General features: G+C 46.3%; 1 protein-coding gene across 9 annotated transcripts in view; it reads left to right on the plus strand.

Annotated features, from left to right (window-relative positions):
- Positions 1 to 422, plus strand: part of MEIS2 (Meis homeobox 2) — a 174,252-nt gene extending 173,830 nt beyond the window's left edge. For 8 of the 9 annotated variants that reach the window (XM_086895320.1, XM_086895325.1, XM_086895324.1 and 5 more), the window contains one exon: positions 1 to 422. This exon is cut by the window's left edge and continues 1,025 nt beyond it. The gene's annotated coding sequence lies outside the window, so the exon portion shown is untranslated. The other variant, XM_086895327.1, reaches the window with a different exon arrangement.
- Positions 423 to 19,307: the final 18,885 nt, after the last annotated feature.

Raw genomic sequence — 19,307 nt, forward strand, 5'->3', positions numbered from 1 at the left:
AAAAACTAAAAGTTGGGCAGCTTTCCTCAATGAAAGAAGTTACTAATGGTCTTTGCACCAAACCTAGGACTTTATCATGAACTCAAAGCTTGGGAAAAAAAGCAAGAGAATACTGTAACAAACTTCGTACAGAGTTCGGTCTATTAATTGTTTCATGTTAGATATTCTATGTGTTTACCTCAATTGAAAAAAAAAGAATGTTTTTGCTAGTATCAGATCTGCTGTGGAATTGGTATTGTATGTCCATGAATTCTTCCTTTCTCAGCACGTGTTCCTCACTAGAAGAAAATGCTGTTACCTTTAAGCTTTGTCAAAATTTACATTAAAATACTTGTATGAGGACTGTGACGTTATGTTTTAAAAAGAAAAAAAAAAGGTGTTAAGTCACAAAATGCGGTAATAAATATTTCATTTTTGATTTTTTGCTAGGCTTTTGTGTTTTTAATCATGTTTAGGAGAGTCTGAGGTTATCACAAGAGATGTCTCAAACATATTTCTTATCAGCATTAAGAAGAAAGGCTGGAAAAATCAGAAACAAGCTTGTCATCACATTAATAGAATAACTGAATGAAAGAACATCTCAGGTTATATATTTCTCTAGATTACTGATATTAGATTTTTTCCAGATTAAACAAAATTTGAAATCCCATCTCACCAACTTGCATTTCAGAGGTGTGTCTAATACTTGTACTACCTGCTAATAACATAGGAGCTGAGCTTGAGTAGCGAAGGCTGAGACACGAGATGACTACTGCCATGTGTGTACATGTGTGTGTGTGCATCCATAACCACAGCAGACCTTAACTCCAGGCATTTAGCTCAGAGGCAAACAATGGCTTTATTGCAGGAGTAGGTTTAGAAGTTTTAGGAAAAGAAAAGAAGCTTTGACTCTTATGGCAATTTTTCCTATGTGAGAATTGCATAAGCTAGCTTTTCAGATGGTTTTACTCCTTTTGTTGTCTTCAGCTGTTTTCAGGAAAAAAAAATAGAAAAACAACAGTCCATCAGCTAATGACAGAAAATGTTGATTTGACATTTTGTATACAAATATCTGGAGTTGAATCATGGTTAAAGGTTTGATTTTTTTTTTTTTTTTTTAAAAAAGCTTCTGGCCTTCTGAAGCATCTGAAGGAGAGTTTGAACTAGGAAGAGCAATGAGCAATGTTAGAAAAAGCAGCCTCTCACCTTCCTCAGTGGCACTGTTAAGTCAGCAAAAGTGGGATGGGGCCCAAAGAACAGGGGAAAGCTCTGCCTTTATTCCTGGGAGGAGGAAAGTGGGAAAGGACTTGTAATTAACTAAACTTTCTAGGAAACAAAAAATTCCAACTTCAACATCTGTAAATTTGTAACCCTTCTCCTCCTTCCTTCTTGTCCTTCCAATTGGCCAGGGTGTTTTTAAAAACTTTGAGTGACAACTTTTACCCTTGGAATGTGGAAAGAGGCTCAGCCTCATAGTTAATGTTTAATTTCTGGGCTGAGTAAATGGACCCACGCTGCTGGAGGCAGAAGGGAGGATGCCAGTAGAATGGGTGTGAGATTTATTTAGCAATCGGGTCCTGCTTTGTGGGCGTCTCTTATAAGGCTTTCGTATGAAATTTAGATTAAAATTCCCTGCTCGGCTTTGATGCTCTCTGTCCTGGTTAAAATCACATCAACCCTTCAGTCGCATAAGAAGACCACAGCCTGGGTGCCCATTTCCAAACTCTCTGATTTTTGTGGATGCAGAATTTAAAAAGGCAAGATAATTTGTGTTAGCACTTTAAATGGGAGGATTTTAAAATTTATTTTTTAAAACTGTACTTTATTTCCTTGCAGATCTTTTCTCTAGAATTTGAGGAGAAATGTCAGGAATCACGTTGGTAGATGGACAGGGAAGAATTTAGCCATAGTAGATTATTTGTTTTCATAATGAACCAAATATGTGCATTGCTGTGTTGTCTTTTATTTTCTTTCTTTTTTTCTCCCCCTTTTGGGCTGTGCTTTCCGTGAGATGTCTTGCTGAAATCCAAGGTACAATATCGTGCAAAGATTTCTCCATCTGAGATTTTCTGTTTAGCGTGGAAGGTTCCGATTTTGGTATTTTTAAGAACTGCTCAGCTGTCAAAAGCAAACAAAACGGGAATAATGTTTTGACAGCGGTATAGTGTTAAAGAAAATACTCGAGTCTGAATAAAAATTGCTTATGCTGTGGGAAACGAAGGGTAACAGAAGAAACACCTTTTGTTTACATACACACATGTTTATAATCCCAAATTTCCATTTCGCCGAGCGGGTCTGCGTTGGGAGTTGTAGTCACCATAAATGAGGGATTTTTCTTCCAGATTTTGCTGCCTTTAAGGCGAAGAGAGGAGGGGAGCGCACCTCCGGCAGCGCTGCCGCCCGAGCCCTGCCCGTCGCGGCGAGCGGGCACCGCAGGGCCGAAGAGGAGATGCCGGGGGGAGCCGGCGCTCCCCACCTTTCACTCATAGCCGCAGAGAGAGCGAGGGAGAGAAAAGTGCCCCAGACCAGGTTTGCGAGGGCCGGGCCGGGGGCCGGGAGGGGCCGGGGCCGGGCCGGGCAGGGGAAGGGGTGCGGCGGGGGCACGGGCTGGACCCGCTCTCCCTTGTAGCTTTTGCTCTTCGCTCCGGCGGCTCTCCAGGCTTCCCGAAGGGAGTGAGGGTCTGCCGGCGGCGCCTTTGCGGGGGTCGATGCGGAGCCACTGGCCCCACTGCACGCCTGATGCGTCTGCTGGGAAAAACCCCCCCGGGGCCCGGCAAACGCCCGAGTGTCTCCCCAGGCACGGCCGCGTCCCCGCGCTGCGCGGAGCGGCGGGAGAGGGCTCTGCTGCGCGGAGGGATGGCTGCGCCCCACATCTCCCCCCTACCGCATCCCTGCCTTCAGCCGAGAGGAAACGGGGCCGGCCTTTTAACTCTCCTAAGAGCACTTGGGCAGAAATCAACCCCGCTGGCGCTGCGCGGGAGCGAGCCCGCTCCAGGCTGGGCAGCCCAGCCGCTGCCGGCTGAGCAGGACCGGATGGCACGAGGGGCGGGTGGGGGCAAGGTTTGCTGGCAGATTTTAATATTAATAGTTTTGGTGGCGAGAAAGAGACAGACAGAAGGGAGGTTGCTCCTCTGGGCAGAGTCTCTGCGACAGTGATGATGGATGACCCCGCACGGCTAAACAACTCCTCCCCTTCATCCCCGCACGGTGTCAAAGCTACTTTACTTGCAGCTTTAGGAATAAAAAAAAAAAAAAAAAAATAAACACCTTCACCCCATTCCTTGCATCGATTTATGGATCATTATGAATCAATTACTGCTCTCAATATTTTAGAATTTGCTTACAAAAGAAAAGGAGGGTCTGCGGCTGGAGGAAAAAAAAAAAATCTTTTCCTTAGTTAGAAAAACAGAATCTTCTTGAATAGGCCTGTGACTAAAAAATCGCTGCTAATAATTAGCGTTGAATTATTTTCCAGGAGCCGCATTACCGGGACGAGGTGAATATCTTTGGTGTGCATCTCCAAGAGCGCCATTAAAACCAGGGGGTTCCGCAATGCGCGTACAATACGTATGGTGCGTGCAACCTCACTGCTTAACTATTCCGGGGAAAGAAAGAAATAAAGGAACAAAAAAATATTTTAAAGGCCCAGAAGCAACCCCCTCCCCCCAAATGGTGGATATGGTGCCGGGAGAGGGCTCGGGGCTGGGAGCGGGCTGCGCGCCCACGGGGCAGGACAGCGGAGCCCGGCTCGGTGGCCTCGAGCAATGGGAAGGAGGCTTCAGCAGGGACAGAAAGTGTGTGAAGTTGGATTTCTCTCGCTTTCTCTGTATTCTCCCATTTGCAGCAGTGTTTGAGGATCTCAAGGTGTTTCTATGGCTACCTTGTGTATGTGGGAGGGTCATATGTGGGGGTGCCCAAGAGAAAAGGCAGCTCTTGGGTGATCATTTATCAATGTCACCCACATAATGATTCTCTCTGCAGCCTTCTATTGATGAGGATAATTACATTAGCTCAGAGTGACTGATCAATGAAAAACCACCAAACAAAAACTTCTTTACTCTTCTATAATACCAAAAACCGATACAGAAATAAGATAGAAAGGGAGGGTGGGATTTCCCTTTCCTTCCCTTTAGCAATTATTTTTGTAACGAACAAGGGAAAGCAAGGAAGTTTTATCCGATTAGTTTCCTTTTCAGAAGAGGCTACCATTTTGTGAAAATGTTCCCTTAAACCCCTTGGCATCACCCCGTGCCTAGTAAAAGCAAATCGTTATTTAAAATATTAACTGCTGCTTCTTCCCCAGACCCTAAATCCTTTGCTTTTACAGTTGTGTTTTGTGATCGGAGGACGGGGCTTGGAGGGGGAGGGAAGAGCAGGATAGTTTGGAGCTGCAAAGAGGGAGAGGGAAGGCAAATAACTTTTCTTGCGCAATTTCAACTGTCTCTGTTTGTCAGGTTTTCTTTGGTTTTATCACTTCATAAAGTGGCTCTATTAAAGATGGAATGTGGCCTCCCTGAGATGCTGCTCTGTCGGTGAAAGCTTGCAATTAAATTACGGGTTCGTTCTTTCCAGAGTTAAAAATCAATGTTTTCTCAATTAAAGGGAATTTTAATGCTTTTATTGGGAGTTGTTAAGGACGCCGTAAATTTTACTGTAATGCCTCTAAGCTCCGAAGCCCTGCCAGCGGACAGGTTGATATTCATGTTGGTTTTGGCGGAAGAGGTTGTCGCCGGTTTTGTTTTCTCTCTGAAGGGCCTTCTTCAGCAAACTCAATCATTTTGAATAACTGCGAGACAAACCGGTGCAAAGGGGCGGAGGAGCGCAGGCTCTTCCTTCTGCCCTCCCCTCTCCGTTTCGTACTGTGGCTGTGGCAGGGAGCTCTGCCTTGCCGCTCTCCCACCGGGCTCAGGGGCGGCTTTCCAGCTGCTTCGGCTGGGAAGGGAGAAGCGCTCCGGGCTCGGAGCACGTGTTTGGCGGCGGTGGCTGTCCCTGCCGGACAGCGGAGGGGACAGCGAGCTGCCCGCTCGTAGCCTGCGGGCTGCGCTGGGGAGGAGCTGCCCGCTCCCGCTCCACACCCCTGGAAGCGGCTGCCTACACACATGACTGCAACTCAGCCCTGGGACCTAAAGGGATGGAAGTCGCAATAGGGCTGGCAGAGACACTTTTTTTTTTCTTTTTTTTTTTTTTTTTCCTTGCCAAAATATTGTTTCTTCACAGGCTACTGTCAAGTAAAATCCCCACCAGGAGGTTGATCTTGAACACATTTGCACGGGGTTAATTCCCCGAGCCGCAGGAGAGATCGTCCCCGGGCCGTGAGATCAGAAATAGGCCCCTATCGCCTGGTTTTGTCCGAAGCGTGTTTAAAATTCCTTAAATTACCTCAATGAAGAACCAGTGCAAACTCCTTTAGAACCAGTGCAAACTCCTTTGATTAAAGCGACTGTCAGCTTCTTCGAGATTGGGAGAGAGAAAACGCAGAGTAGGATGTATTTATTATTTATACTATAGTCCACTGTGAACTGTTGGAAGGGGAGGAATAGAGAGCGCGTTTGAAAGAGGAGACAAGAGAAAGCCAGAGAGAGATGTAACTGTGGTTTGGAGCAAGCTGCTTCATTTCTGCCCCCACCTCGGAGCTCCCGTGCCGCCTCCCCAGCTGGGGTGTCCCGAGTGTCACTTCCTGCAGGAGCCGCCATCAGTAACCCCATGGCTCTGATTTGCACTCAAGTTTGTATTGTTCTGCTTCAGCCTGGTGCGTGGCACTAAACACAGCCGGTCCCTAGGGAAAAAAGAAACAGAAAAAAAGAAAAAGAAAAAAGAAAAAGGAGGGGGACGACGACGGGTGCTTTCCACTCTCAGGCTTGTGTCTGTGTTTAGAAATACAGGGCAGGGGGAGGAAAACAAAGCCATAACCGAGTTCTCACCAGGCAGGTTTGCTGTAGTACCTCCCGTTAATGGGGGGGACGGGGCAGTGCAGCCCTTGTATTTGGCTAAGGTAGAAGTGAGAAGTTCGGGAGCGTGCTTTATTTTATTTTATTATTTTATTTTACTATTTTTTTAATACATTTTTTTTTCCCCCCTGCGGCTGCGGTTCTCCAATTCGGAAACATTTTCAAATCTATGAGCCTTGAATGGACAAATACTCGCTATTAATATGGGACATGGACGAGTGGCAAAAAAGCTGAATGGAAACTGTGCGGTAGCTTTAGGAGAAACTAACGATGTGCTTCAGCTCTTGCCATTACAGAGAAGGAAAGAGGGGGAAGCCCCTTCTGATTAATAACTAGCAGGGTAATGTTGAGGGCTTTTTCTGCCCGATTGCCTTTTTGAATTAGAGCCGATTTCTTCACACTTCAATAGGGCCTGTCTCTTTTAAAATGACTGACAGATTTGTTTCTCCTTTTTTCTCTCCCTGAGACTTAATGATGTAAATTTTCTAATTAGTTAAATCACGTTGCTTAAAGGCCTTAATGTTTACCGGGCAAGGAATGATAGCCGCATTCGGATCTCTCGAAATAACCAGCGAAATAATATTAGAGTTTTTACAACGGGAGGGAGGGAGGGAGGGGGAAAGCGCAGAGGGAGAGATGGGCTGGGGAAATATCACGTAAAATGAGAGCTAAAGTTCAGCCTGGAGCTTCTTCCCTCCTCCCCCACGCCCCCGAACCCGCTTTTATTTTTCAATCAGCTAAGATTTAATTAGGAGCCCCCAGGCCGGACGATCTGATATTTTCTCATTAGTTTCCCATCAGTAATCTTGAGTGTTAGATTGGCTTAAAGGTTGTCAACATTTGACCAATTTTATTTAAGGCAAAGAAATCACGCATTATAGCTCCGGGACCCGGGACCTGAAAATAAATCCTGCCCGGATCAGCGGAACTAACATGCGAAAAAAATGTTGACAATTCATCGTCGTGTTTAATAAGTTGCGTAATGTATGGTCCGGGCACGCACACGCACGGAGAGCGGCACGGGGACACCGCGCGCACCTGGCTTCCGCTCCGCCAGCGTGTCCGTGTGTCCCCCGCGTGTCCGTGTGTCCCACGCGTGTCCGTGTGTCCCCCGCGTGTCCGTGTGTCCCACGCGTGTCCGTGTGTCCCCCGCGTGTCCGTGTGTCCCACGCGTGTCCGCGTGTCCGTGCGCGCCCCACGTGTGGCCGTGGCCGTGTGCGGGCGCGCGGAGCGGCAGCGCGGGCTCCCAGGCGCAACCTCGGAGCGCCCCCTGCTGCCCGCGGCGCGCCCGCGCTGCGCGCCCCCCTGCGCGCCGGCCGGCCACGGAGCGGGGCAGGGGCCGCGCCGGCCGAGGGAGGGAGGGCGGCCCTCGGCCCTCGGCCCTGGGCGCGGGGGGATCGTAACATAAACTCTTTGCGACGCTGCCCTTTTCCTTTCTGTGCGAGCGCAGAGCGGCCGATAGCGGAGAGGGGCGGCCGATGAGGAGCAGGCACGTGTTTCTGTAGCCCCCGCCGTGCACCCCTGCTCGGCCCCGGGCCCGGCGGCAGCGGGGGGTGCTCAGGGGCGGCCACCCGGCCTGGGCCGCCCGCATGGCCCCTCTGCGCTCCCGGCCGCAGGCGCGGGGGGAAAAGGCAATAGAGCGCTCCCCAACGGGTGTCACAGGGGCCCCGTGATTTCTAGGTAAGGCCACGGCTCCATGTTTATTGGAAGCACAACAGCAGGGTAAATTCGAGCCGTCTGTCACGATTTCAGCCCAGACTTTTCCTCTCTGATGGAGCGGGCTGCTTCGCTCCCTCCTCCGCCGCCCTGCGCGCACCCACGCGTGCCGGCCCGCCGTGCCCGCAGCGAGCCCTCTCCCCGGCCGGGCTCTGCCGAGGGGCTCTGCTGCCGGCTGCCCCGGGAGGAGCGGGGGAAGCGTTCGGGGCGCGGCCAGCCCAGGCGGGGCCAGCGCTGCCGGGGGGAGCCGCTCCGGCCGGGGGCGCGGGTGCCGGGGGGTCGGACAAGGCAGAACTCCCCTCGGGAGCCGCCAACACATCCTAAACTGCTCTCTCTGCTGAAACAGGCATCCCAGCCTCTTCGTACCCTGGGGTACTACACTTACATATTTACTGTTTAAAAGCTTATTTTTCCCAATTAAGAAAAAAAAAAAAAAATTAAAATAATCACACAAACGCAGCACTCAAACCTGCATCTTGTCCCGCTGTTTCAGGGATGTGCCTAGATAGAGTCAAGCCAAAGCAATTCCGTGCAGAAGACATTGCTGGACCGAGACAGTAGTGGCTCAAATTTATTTTCTTTTAAGAAATGTGCGTGAAAGGGGATGGGGGAGGGTGGAAGAGAATATTTATCAGAATACCGGAAGACACCTTTCTTGAAACAAAGGCAAGGGGAATCATCTCTGTTGCAAATCCATCAGGCAGAGACCAAGTAACAATATTTATAGTCGAGCATTCAAAAATACAATGTGCTTAAAGAACAACAAATGCTTACTACAGTTGCTACAGCGGAGCTTAATAAAAAATTAGCCTTACTGACAGTCTTGTCAACATCTTAAGTAAATTATCATAGTGATGGTCTTTGGAGAAGAAAACCCACACTCCTTGCTAAAACACCTCCTATCATTAATCTTAAACCACTTGAAGATTATGATGGAAAGAATGGGATCAGTAACCATTATCATCTCAAATTGCTGTTAAAAACTCCGCTGTTTATTTTTGCAACAAAAGCGAATGTATCTGGGAAATGCAGAAAAGGGAAGAAAGAAAAACACAAGAAAGGCAGAACAATTGAGGCGAATCCTGTTGCAACCTCGATGATAAACACATGGAAAAGGCTGTTACTGCTCTGCGGATTGCTGGAATTTGGGTAGACGTTAGAAAAATAAACAAAGTGATGACTCCGCATTACAGTTCTGTAAATGCACCGATAGACTCAAAAAAAAAAAAAAAAAAAAAAAGGTAACTTCTTAAAATTATTTGTGGTTTCCTGAATATTCGGTATTTGCCTTATCTACATCTATCGTTTGATAAAGTTTAAAAGTATTTAAAATGTACTTGCACCTTTCACTGCTCATAGGTAGAAAAGAAATTGATTTCGACATTTTCTTGCTCGTATTTTGTATTCATTGCGTGTTTTCCAGTAATCGTCGGAATAAAGTCTGTAGTGTAGTTTTATGAGGATCCGACATACCCGAAACATTTGCTCAGAGCGAAACCTTTCCAGAAGCGATTCTGATTTTTATTGTAGTCTCTCCTGTTAGAATATCATGCCTCTTTGAAATACATTTTTACAGATGAAAAATAATATTTTTCCCTCGTTAAACTAATTCCAGGATCTGTCAGAGAAGGGAGAATCTGCTGATTTAGGGGCACTGGACCTGCAAGTTACCAACGGATCTTTACACCTTCAATGGATCCACCAATCGATGTGAGACGGGCACACGCCTGAATACAATCAAACACAGGTTTTTGAAGTTATTCTTTCAAAATGCGGAAGTTTACACGAAGCCTTTAAGGAGGACGATGCAGCCGGCGGGCCCTCCTCCTCCCCTCCCTGGATGTCAGAGGAAAGGGTGCCATTAAACCAGGTCGTTGCGAGTTAAAATAAACCAAACAATTATTTTCGCCTAGCAGAGCTGCATCTTCCCGTTGTTTCCGCGGTGATTCACGCCGGCAGCGGTGCACCAGAGGCAGAGGCGGGCGGGCTGCTCTTCCCCCTTCGGCGGGGGGGACGGGGCTTGGCTGCCAGGGCGGCTCGGGGCGCTGCGCGGCGCGGAGGGGAGCGCAGGTAGCGCGGAGGGGAGCGCAGGTAGCGCGGAGGGGAGCGCAGGTAGCGCGGCGGGGAGCGCAGGTAGCGCGGAGGGGAGCGCAGGTAGCGCGGCGGGGAGCGCAGGTAGCGCGGAGGGGAGCGCAGGGAGCGCGGAGGGGAGCGCAGGGAGCGCGGCGGGGAGCGCAGGGAGCGCGGCGGGGAGCGCAGGTAGCGCGGAGGGGAGCGCAGGTAGCGCGGCGGGGAGCGCAGGGAGCGCGGCGGGGAGCGCAGGGAGCGCGGAGAGGAGCCGGAGCCGGAGCAGCGCTGCCAACTCCCCCGCCGCGGCCCCGCAGTGACCCCAGCCCGGGGCTGCCGAGAGGTGAGAGGTGACGCTGTTAGCCAGCGCAGACCTGGCCCTTTTAAAGCCACAGCTAATCAGTCCTTTACTAAATTAAAATATAGGAACCAGAGGGGAAGCAATTTCGATGTAAAGAATTACCGTGCGCGCTCCCAGAACGAAATAGTATTGAAATGAGGACGGTGCTCTCTGCGACAGACAGATTTGTCACCCAGGAGCAGTTGGGCTAAGATAAACTATAAAATTATACATCCTCTGTATAGATCCCATAGATCTGCACGTGTGGGAGATTCCTTATCCCACACGTACACAATAATAAAATAAGGATATGGAGCTGTTAAAAAACTTCAGCCCCATAAACCATACAGCGGGGTGATTGTTCCAGGGCAGCGGGCACCGGGTGGTTAATTGCCCACCTAGCTAAAGGCTCAGAGATTCATTATGATGTGGGAAGAAATTAAAGCGGAAAAAAAGCGATACGTTTTCCTGTCAATTCACTTGTCTTCGATTTCAAGTTATTCTTGAACAACCTCTGTAAGAAATAGGAACTAACTGCGAGAGGGGTGTGTGTGTGTGTGCCTATGCACTACAGACACACAGTACCTACGCCTGTGTTTGTGATGTGCAAGCGTGTCTGATCCGAGCACGTGAATTAGCTCACAAACACTGGAAAACGGTGACAGTTCCATTTTTCCTCTTTAATTAGGAAATATTCCTTGATTGTCTTGGCACCCATTACTTTCTAATAACTCCAGAGAACCAGGAGAAGAAGAAGAATAAATGTCTGCTGCAAGTAATCTGCTATAAAGCAATTATTTTACTAGGATAATACGCAATTGCAAGTACAACACCGTAACGGCCATGAATGAGACGCAAAGGCAAAAAATAAAGGCTACTGAAATGATGATAATATTTGAGAGTACACACAATTCAACGGGTCGCAGTAAGAAATGTCTAGCCTTGGTAACGCAGCTCTGTTACAGCTAGACTGCAAAGAAACTTTCTCTTTTCATGTGTTTCAGGCGGCAAAATGCTAGGTTTAGAAGACTGCGAGCCAGTTTCCTGCATACTACTATAATTAATTTGCGTGCGGAGATCAAAGATCCGAGGGCGAAGGAAATAATCGATTGTGCCAGAAAGCGCTTCCCGGGCGCAGCCCACGGACAGCCGCCACCCACGGCAGGTAAGCTGCTGCGTGAAACTATTTTTAACAGAACAAAAGCCTAAGCAAACATCTGACGTCAGGGAGCAGCGTTCCCGGGGGAAGGGAGGGCTGGCGGCGCTGCCTGCTGCTGCCGGGCTGCCCGTCCCATGCCGCCCGTGGCCCGGCACCCAGCGGCAGCAGCGCGGCCCGGTTCGGCCCGGCCCGGCCTCCCCCGCTGCCAGCGGGGCCGGGCCGGGGCTGCCCGGAGGTGACAAAGAGCGGGCACGGCGCACATCGGGGAAGGCCAGTGACACCGCTCCTGCTGACGCTGCTCTGTAACTTCTGCCTGTGCTTTTAACAAGCAGAGGCTGCTTTCATCCCCGACGAGTTCGCCGTGTTTGCCTGCAGGGCACCCAAAGGCTTCGGGCCTCGGCCGGCGAGGCTGCTCCGGGCACCTGGGCACCGGCGGGCTCGGGGGAGCCTCTCGCATCCCCGCGGCCCAGACTTGGACCGATGTGAGCGTGAATAAACACGAGAAAGTGTTCTTCCTGCCGCGAAGCTCAGCGGGCAGGAGAAGCGCTGCCCAAGGGGGTGGCCGGGAGCCGCTGCCCCTGGAGCCGAGGGGGATCCCTCGGGACCCTCCCGCCACCCTGGGCCGGCGGGGAGAGCTCTGACCCTCACCTCTCTCTAGTCAACTTGAGCAAGCCTCTATCGGGCCGGCTTTTACCCCTGTTTGAAGCACTCATCCTTTGCCTCTCCCCGCCACGCCTGCTCGGGCGGCCGGAGCCAGCGGCCTGGCCGGGGCTGCCCCGCTCCGCTCCGGCCGCTGCCTGCGCTCGCCTCTTCCTTACCAGGGCGCCTGCGGCCGAGCTGCGGAGGGAGAGCAGCAGGAGGAGGAAGGGGAGGGGGCCGGTCACCGTGGCGGAGGAGCCTTTCCCGGAGGGGGCGGCGGGCAGTCGTGGAGTCCCCGCTCGCACAAAACGCCGCAAGCCCCGGGCGACCTGTCAGCTCCGCCGCCCCCCCGGCCCCGGCTCCCCGCCTCGCCTCTCGCCAGAGTCAACACAGAGCCGCCATCCATTTGGGCGATTTAGTTAAAATAAATAAACCCGCGAAGATTCACTAGCGAGCGATGCATCATCGACCCGGAGGTTTATTAAGAGGCTCGTTACAGCCGCGGCTGCAGCCCCTGCTCGGTCGGAGGGAGGGGAGGCTGCGGCAGCCGGGTCGCCCCCTTTTCCCCACAGCAGCCCCCGTGAGGGACGGGCCCGCCGCCCTCTGCTCCCCCCGGGCCCGCAGAGCCCGCAGGAGCCGGAGCGGCCCACCCGACGGCTGCTGCAGAGCGCCCGTGCTCACATCCCCGGATATCTGAGGGAGGGAGGAGAGGCTCGGGAGACATTGTTGTCAGTGGCGATTGTTAACCCAAATAATAATAATAAAGAAAAATCGTTACAGCTGGGTGCTGGCTGAATATGGCAATTACTATTATTGCCAATCACGATTAGAAATAATTATCCTGAAAGCAGGGAGGGTTCAGCTGCCAAGGTGTTTTGAATAATTGCTTCAAAATGAACAGCAAAATATTAGGTTCCCGCACAGGGACGATCTCAAACTTTCAGATGCGGCGGTATATAAGGCAGATTTTGTCACGGGTGAGCTCGTTTACTTGCGAAGCTTCAATTTCTCACCTCTTCCAGGTCCAGTGCTGTTCTGTTCCCCCGCCACCCTGCACGGGGGCCCTCCCAGAGCGCCCGTCCTGCTCCCCTGCACTGAGTTCCCTGAACACAGCCGCTGGCCAAACACCTTCCCGAGGCTGTGGTGCCCGAGTCTCCCTCCCTCTTCAGTAGAAATGAAGCAGACTACGAGGGATGACACGGGTCCAGGCTGAAACTCCACTCGCCGTATTTATTTTGTGCAATTCGATGCAGGCCCTCTCATTTCAGCTGTTTGAAACGATGTGTCGCTAGGAAGAGGTCACAGGTGACTGGCAAGTTCAACCTACTTAGCTCAATTATCCAAGTTTCATTTCCAAATTGTGTTCAATTTGATCTTCCTGCTTCCCTCCAAATTATCGCAGAGAAAAAAAAAAATCAAATGAAAGCAGACAATTTAAGCCAAATCCTGTATACTATTATTTATATGCAAAACCATTTTTGTGATATATGCTCCCCTTAATGACTATGGAATGCCAGATCTTTCCAAGCGAATTTATAAACCTAGCCATCAAATTATTTCAAAGGCAGGCCTATTAGGGACAAAAATAATTATGAACTTTCAGAAGCTTTGTAAAAACATAAGTTTCTGAATGTTGTCTCTTTAAATTTTTCTTTAGTTTGTTTTTAATTTAAGCCTGGAGGCACAGTAGGGAGATATGCAGAGTCTAATAAGGAGTTTGGAAAATAATGTGCCGTAATCCAGTGCCGAGCTACTTCTCCATAAAATATGGATAAGGAATCAATTCATAATCACAAATATCTACTAGGATGGAGTTTTAACAAACATTTCACATCAGCATTCTTATATGCATTATTAAGGAGATAACAAAAGTGCTTCGAATCAAGCCCTATACAGTCACATCTGGAAATGGTCTTTTCTGTCTAATTTTCATTTTTTTTTTCTCTCTCAAAAAAATGTTAAAAGAAAAACTAGTCTGTCCCCTTGTATATTAATTGTTACCATCAGCTTTGAATCAGCAACATGTATAGTTAGACTCACAGAATCCATTCCGCGTTGCCCCTTTAGTGAAGAGTAGAATGAAGATGGTATCTTTATTCATTTATGGAACCTGATGTTAGAACCAAACCCACACACAAACAGCATATACATTGCTCTATGCTTTAGGCAGGCGTGTAGATACATAGACACCACACACTTACACATGGAAACGAGTCATGACCATGCCTTGGAAAACATAATAAAAACTATCTGTGCATTTCACCATATCCTGAGTCAGACATCATCAGATAAGAAGCAACTTAGGGAAAACTAGTTTATAATCAGACACAGCTAATTTCTGAAGGCACTGGGTCTGTATCAGGCTTTGCTGTATGGTGGTTAAGCACAATTTTGAAGAAAGCTTTTCAGGCTTTTTAGTCAAGTAAAGCATTACTATGAAGGAAAGAAAGGCAAATAAACTCCCCTCAGGTTGCAAAGAGATTATACAGGTTTGGTTATTTTTTTGCCCTAATGTATAGGAGTATTTTTTTTTTTTTTTTTTCCTAATGTATAATTAATGGAATTATATTCTCAGGGCAAAGATAAAAAAAGTATCTAAGATCTACCACTACTACTATTTTTATTTTTTTAAAATAAATATGGTATTTTTCTTTTGAAAGGAAAGGCAAGCAAAGTATTTTCCAAACAGAAGCAGCAAAAACTATTTAGAAGAAAAAACATAAGCAATGTTTTTTTTAAATACTCTGGAGTTTTCTGAACAACTCTGATGTGCTCACATTCTTATCACAACTATTTTCTTTTTACTATTGTAAGTGGATATTCAAGCTAAATTGATGCTTTATGTATATCCTGTCTCAATTTGTAATACTCTATTCTCTGTAAGGAGATAATTTGAAAAAAAAATACAAAAAAGAAGAAGTGATACCACTGACAACAATTTACTTAAATTCACAAACCTTGAAATTGATGCATCTCCTATCAATCATAGTCAGAAGCCACAGTAAAACACATCCAACATTTGTATATCAAAACTGGGAGTAAAAAAAAAACCCTGTTTTGTTCAATTTAAGTGTCCTTCAACATGTTGTCATTTTATACGCTGATATTACTGAGGTATTTTTACTATGGGTGGGCTTTCTTCTGTCAAACATGCAAGACAGTAACCTTGCAAAATTAAAGTGCATGCCATTATACTGCACAGATGTTTGTTCTCACTCAGTTACTGACAATGAAATACTTATTAAATAATAATAAGGTGATATTGACTTCTCTATTCTGTCGATATGAAGATCTGTTGATCTGTGAGGTTAATATTGATGAGGCAGAGTGAGGTAAACATTTCATCAGGAGGGCAAATAAATTCCAATTTATGAAGTTTTATGGCATAAAAAATAACCCCCCCAACCTTGCACATTAACAGAAGCTAATCCTTTTTTGTATTGGTATATGAGCACAAATTCAACCTATCAGCATCCACAAGCTACTGCTGAATTAAATCCTTGATGTTGCTTTCAGGAAACATATTCTAAAAATAAATACCTTCTATCATAGGTATTTAGAACTAAGCTCAAATGATGCCAAACACTTAGGGTCTTCAGTCATTCTGCATGTTCTGTTGCCAATGGCACATTTCCTTTAAGTGTTACTGTGAGGCTCCACGTGCAACCTCAATAAAGAGATTTCTGGTTTAGTCAGAGAAATGAGAGAAATGTGTGTTTTTTTGTTTTTTTTTTTTTTTTAATAGGATGAGCTCTCTCTGTCAAAATATTATTTTTATTTGTTGTTTCATCAAAACGTCACTGGAAGTTCCCTCTCTTTACCCTCTGCCACAGAACACAATATTGTACACATTTTGAACAATACAAAGAGCCATTTAACTTGATGGGTCTGGCAGAAGAAGCTACTTTCTTATTCATTATTATCTTTAGATTTTCCTTCATTCTGTTTAAGGGAAGCTTGGAGCTGCTCTTTATAGAAGAATATTCCATCAGTCAGGTAGGTCTCGTACTTTGACAGCACTGTTTCAGCATATTACTTTTAATGTATGGCACTTAAACATGTACAGAGAATTCATGTAACTTGCTTCTGGGCTTTTGGATAGAAATTAAATTGATGTGACCTAATATGTAAGAAAATAAGAGGCCATATGTTTTTCGATACTAGTGCCAAAAGAAGCACTTGTCAATTATTTTCCCCTTTTGATTATTAATTAGGGCCTCAATCCTGCCCTTTGATTTGCAGAAGTAAAACACAGGTGAGAAGCAACTCTGCCTGTGTCTTTGGCAGAGAAGACAACTTTGCCTTGTCAACAGCGTGACTGTTGACAGGAGAAGAGCTCAGTCACACAGAGCTCACTGTAAGGCAGCAACATAAAACTCCAAACATTACTTCGGCTGCTCTTACCAGAGATCACAGCCTGGTTTCTGGGGCAGAAGAGCCATTTTCACAGCCTCCTCCCTCTTGTCTGTCTGTAGCAGAACTGCTGTGCCTCAGCAGGGAAAGCTGGGCAAGGACTTGGCACCTTCTCTGCATGATGGTGACACCTCGTTGGTAGGACAGCGTAGGAAAAACCACATTCTTGCTATTGGTGCTACGTCTCTTCTGAAGGTGCGAGGCTGCCCATCTGCTGCTCCTTCCAGGGATCACTTGGGGGTCTAATACCTTTTATTTTGCTGTTTGTAAAATGTGACGACTTACGTCTGAGAAAGGTAACAGAAACATTTCTTTTTTGACCTCATGCTTTCTTGTTCTTCCCAGCGCGTGCTCAGCAGAACTCTGCTGCTTGCACCTCAGCCATGAGGCTGTTTGAAGACTCTGCAAATTCCTGTACTCACCAAATCTCTGTCAAAGGCAGCGGGATTTTGTGCACTTGTGTTTTGCCACGCTGTCTGCTTTTGTCTGGTTTTTAGGTCTTTTTATCCTTGTATATCTTGAGGAACTTTCTCCTACAATTATCTGAAGTATTTCCCAATATCTGTGTAATGACAGTCAGATGGCAGAGCATCTGGGAGCAGTGCTTTGGTTCATGGGTACCTTGTTTTCTACCATGTGGTTGGATGGTCTTAAAAAAAATTCTTTCTAGCGCACATGTCAAGTAATTCTGGTAATAAAATCACCAGAATAAGAAACTTTTCAAGCTTTAACTCACACCAAGATTTTCTGAGAGTTTGCTAACATTAAAAAAAAAATAAAAAAATGAAAAATTAGGCAATTTAGAGGCACATTTTTTGGTAACCTCTGGGTCAGGGTTCCACATGTACAATATAAGAACTAGACTAGGGTCTTGTGCTGCAGAATATCTTTGTATGTATTTATCTGAAACAACCTTGGTTTTGCAGATCTTGTGTATGCAAAAGGATCCAGCAAATAAGTTTAATACTTTTAGTAATAACTGTATTTGAGAAACATTATTGTATAACACTATTTCAGTGCATGCTTTTGCAAGGGCAAGGTGTATTCTCTGTAAAGCTCTTCTTAATATTTCAAGCTCATTCTTCTCTGTCGTTTCAAGGCTGGAGATTTTGTACTTCTGTTTCTTACTTGGCAAAAAGGATATTGAAGGAACAACTATTCTGCTAGTGAATTAAGCTGAATAAGAGAAGAAATCCCAAATGACTGGGGGCTCCCATCTCTAGTCATGTGCTTCACAGCACAGATTGCAAGAGAAGGAATAGGCAGCAAACTGTGTAAAATGAGCACAGGTAATTCCAACGCTGTGAAAACACTCCTGCCTTGAGAGCACTAGCAATGAAAAGGTTACAAGAAAGGGGTAATAAAAATATCAAAAGAAACCAAACAGAGATAGGTTTCTTTGCAAGCAGAGAAGCCACTTTCTAAGATGGTGGCCTTATATACAAGTACATTTGTCTTCCAGACCCAGTGCTGTTGATTACAATTCTGATGCCACTGGAGGGGCTACAGTTTTGTTGAGTTTCTGGATCTCAATTACGCTGTCAAGGGGTCATTCTTTCTGGTAATAAGGTAGCAAGTGACCCCTGGGAGAGAAGGAAAACAATTGACTCTTGAAAGCAGAAACATATACTGAAGTCTAGAGTAGATTTCTGGCAGTGGCCCAGGTCTTTTCTCATAGCATTTGTCATTGTAGCAATGAAAAAATTGTGGGAGCTCTACAAGCGGCCAAAAAAGGAAAACAGAGCACAACAACAACAAAACAGCTAGATGAAATTTATTTTGGAATTATATTTTAGAGCAGGTTGTTTTTTGTTTGTCACAATGTTGGTTCACTTGTTAAAGATGTGGATCCCATTAGATAGAAATCTGTTGCTTATTTTAAGGCAAATGATTATCAAATGACGACACTTCAAAACATTTTTTGCTTTAATTTGAAGTGAAGTCATTTGAGTTTGAAACATATGCCTTTGTTAAATGCAGAATATTTTGTTGTCAAAACCAGACAACTTCATTTTGTGTCCATTGCTTGTAACCACTGCTGATCCTGGATGTCACTGACAATACTAGTCTTGGCAGTAAGTCTTTACAGAGGTTGCTGTGTTTATTATTATTATTATTATTATTATTATTATTATTATTATTATTGTTTCTATTGTTACTGTTGCTGTCGTTATTGTTATTATTGAGTAAAATGGTCTCACCATATAATTACACTTAACCAGAAAATGAAATATTACATTTGATTGGCTCTCAAAGTATTATTCCACTTTGTATAATTGGAAAAAGCTCACTTCTAAGAAATAATTTAAGCTGAGGTCTGCATGCAAAGATTTTCCACATCTTTCTGAAAGCTGGCTTCACTATTTCACAGACAATGTTACTGTTGTTCTACTTTGCTGTTGTAGAAGCATACAAAAACTGTGCATGCATACATGAGGTACACGTACACCCACACAACACAACTGACACACGTGATTTATATTGGACTTGCAAGATTTTAAAGTGGAGTTCAAATTTGCTACCAGCCCAGACATTGCAGCTGATATACATGGATTCATCCCATCACTGAACTAAGTACTGAAGGTGGGACTGTAGAAGCTTCAGTCTCCCTCTGTTGTCCCTGGAGAAAGGCAGGCACACCCAGAGACACTACTCTTAAGGGACTTGCCTTTCTTCATTGGCTGTTAAGCAAGTCTGGAGCAAAACTACTCCTAACTTTGAACAGATGACTGAAATTGATTGCATGGAATCATTGCTGACACACGCAAAGGGATGTGTCTTCTGCTGTCATCTGTATATTCTGGGCCAAAAAAGATCTTTCAATTTAGAGCCTAAAGTACCTCGTACAGATAATTGTATGAAACGATTACATGGAAAGACACTGAACAAAGTTCCTTTGTTGATAATTTTTAATATTCAAGTCAAACATCTAATCTGTACTGGTCACCTTTTACTCTGCAGTCCACCTGCAGTTTAAATCATTTGGCTTAGAATTAGATGAAATATGCTGAGGAGTAGGATCCTGAGACAAATGTATGGTAGGTGA

This window comes from Cyanistes caeruleus, chromosome 6, assembly GCF_971803275.1.
Source record: "Cyanistes caeruleus chromosome 6, bCyaCae1.hap1.1, whole genome shotgun sequence".
Classification (NCBI taxonomy): domain Eukaryota; kingdom Metazoa; phylum Chordata; class Aves; order Passeriformes; family Paridae; genus Cyanistes; species Cyanistes caeruleus.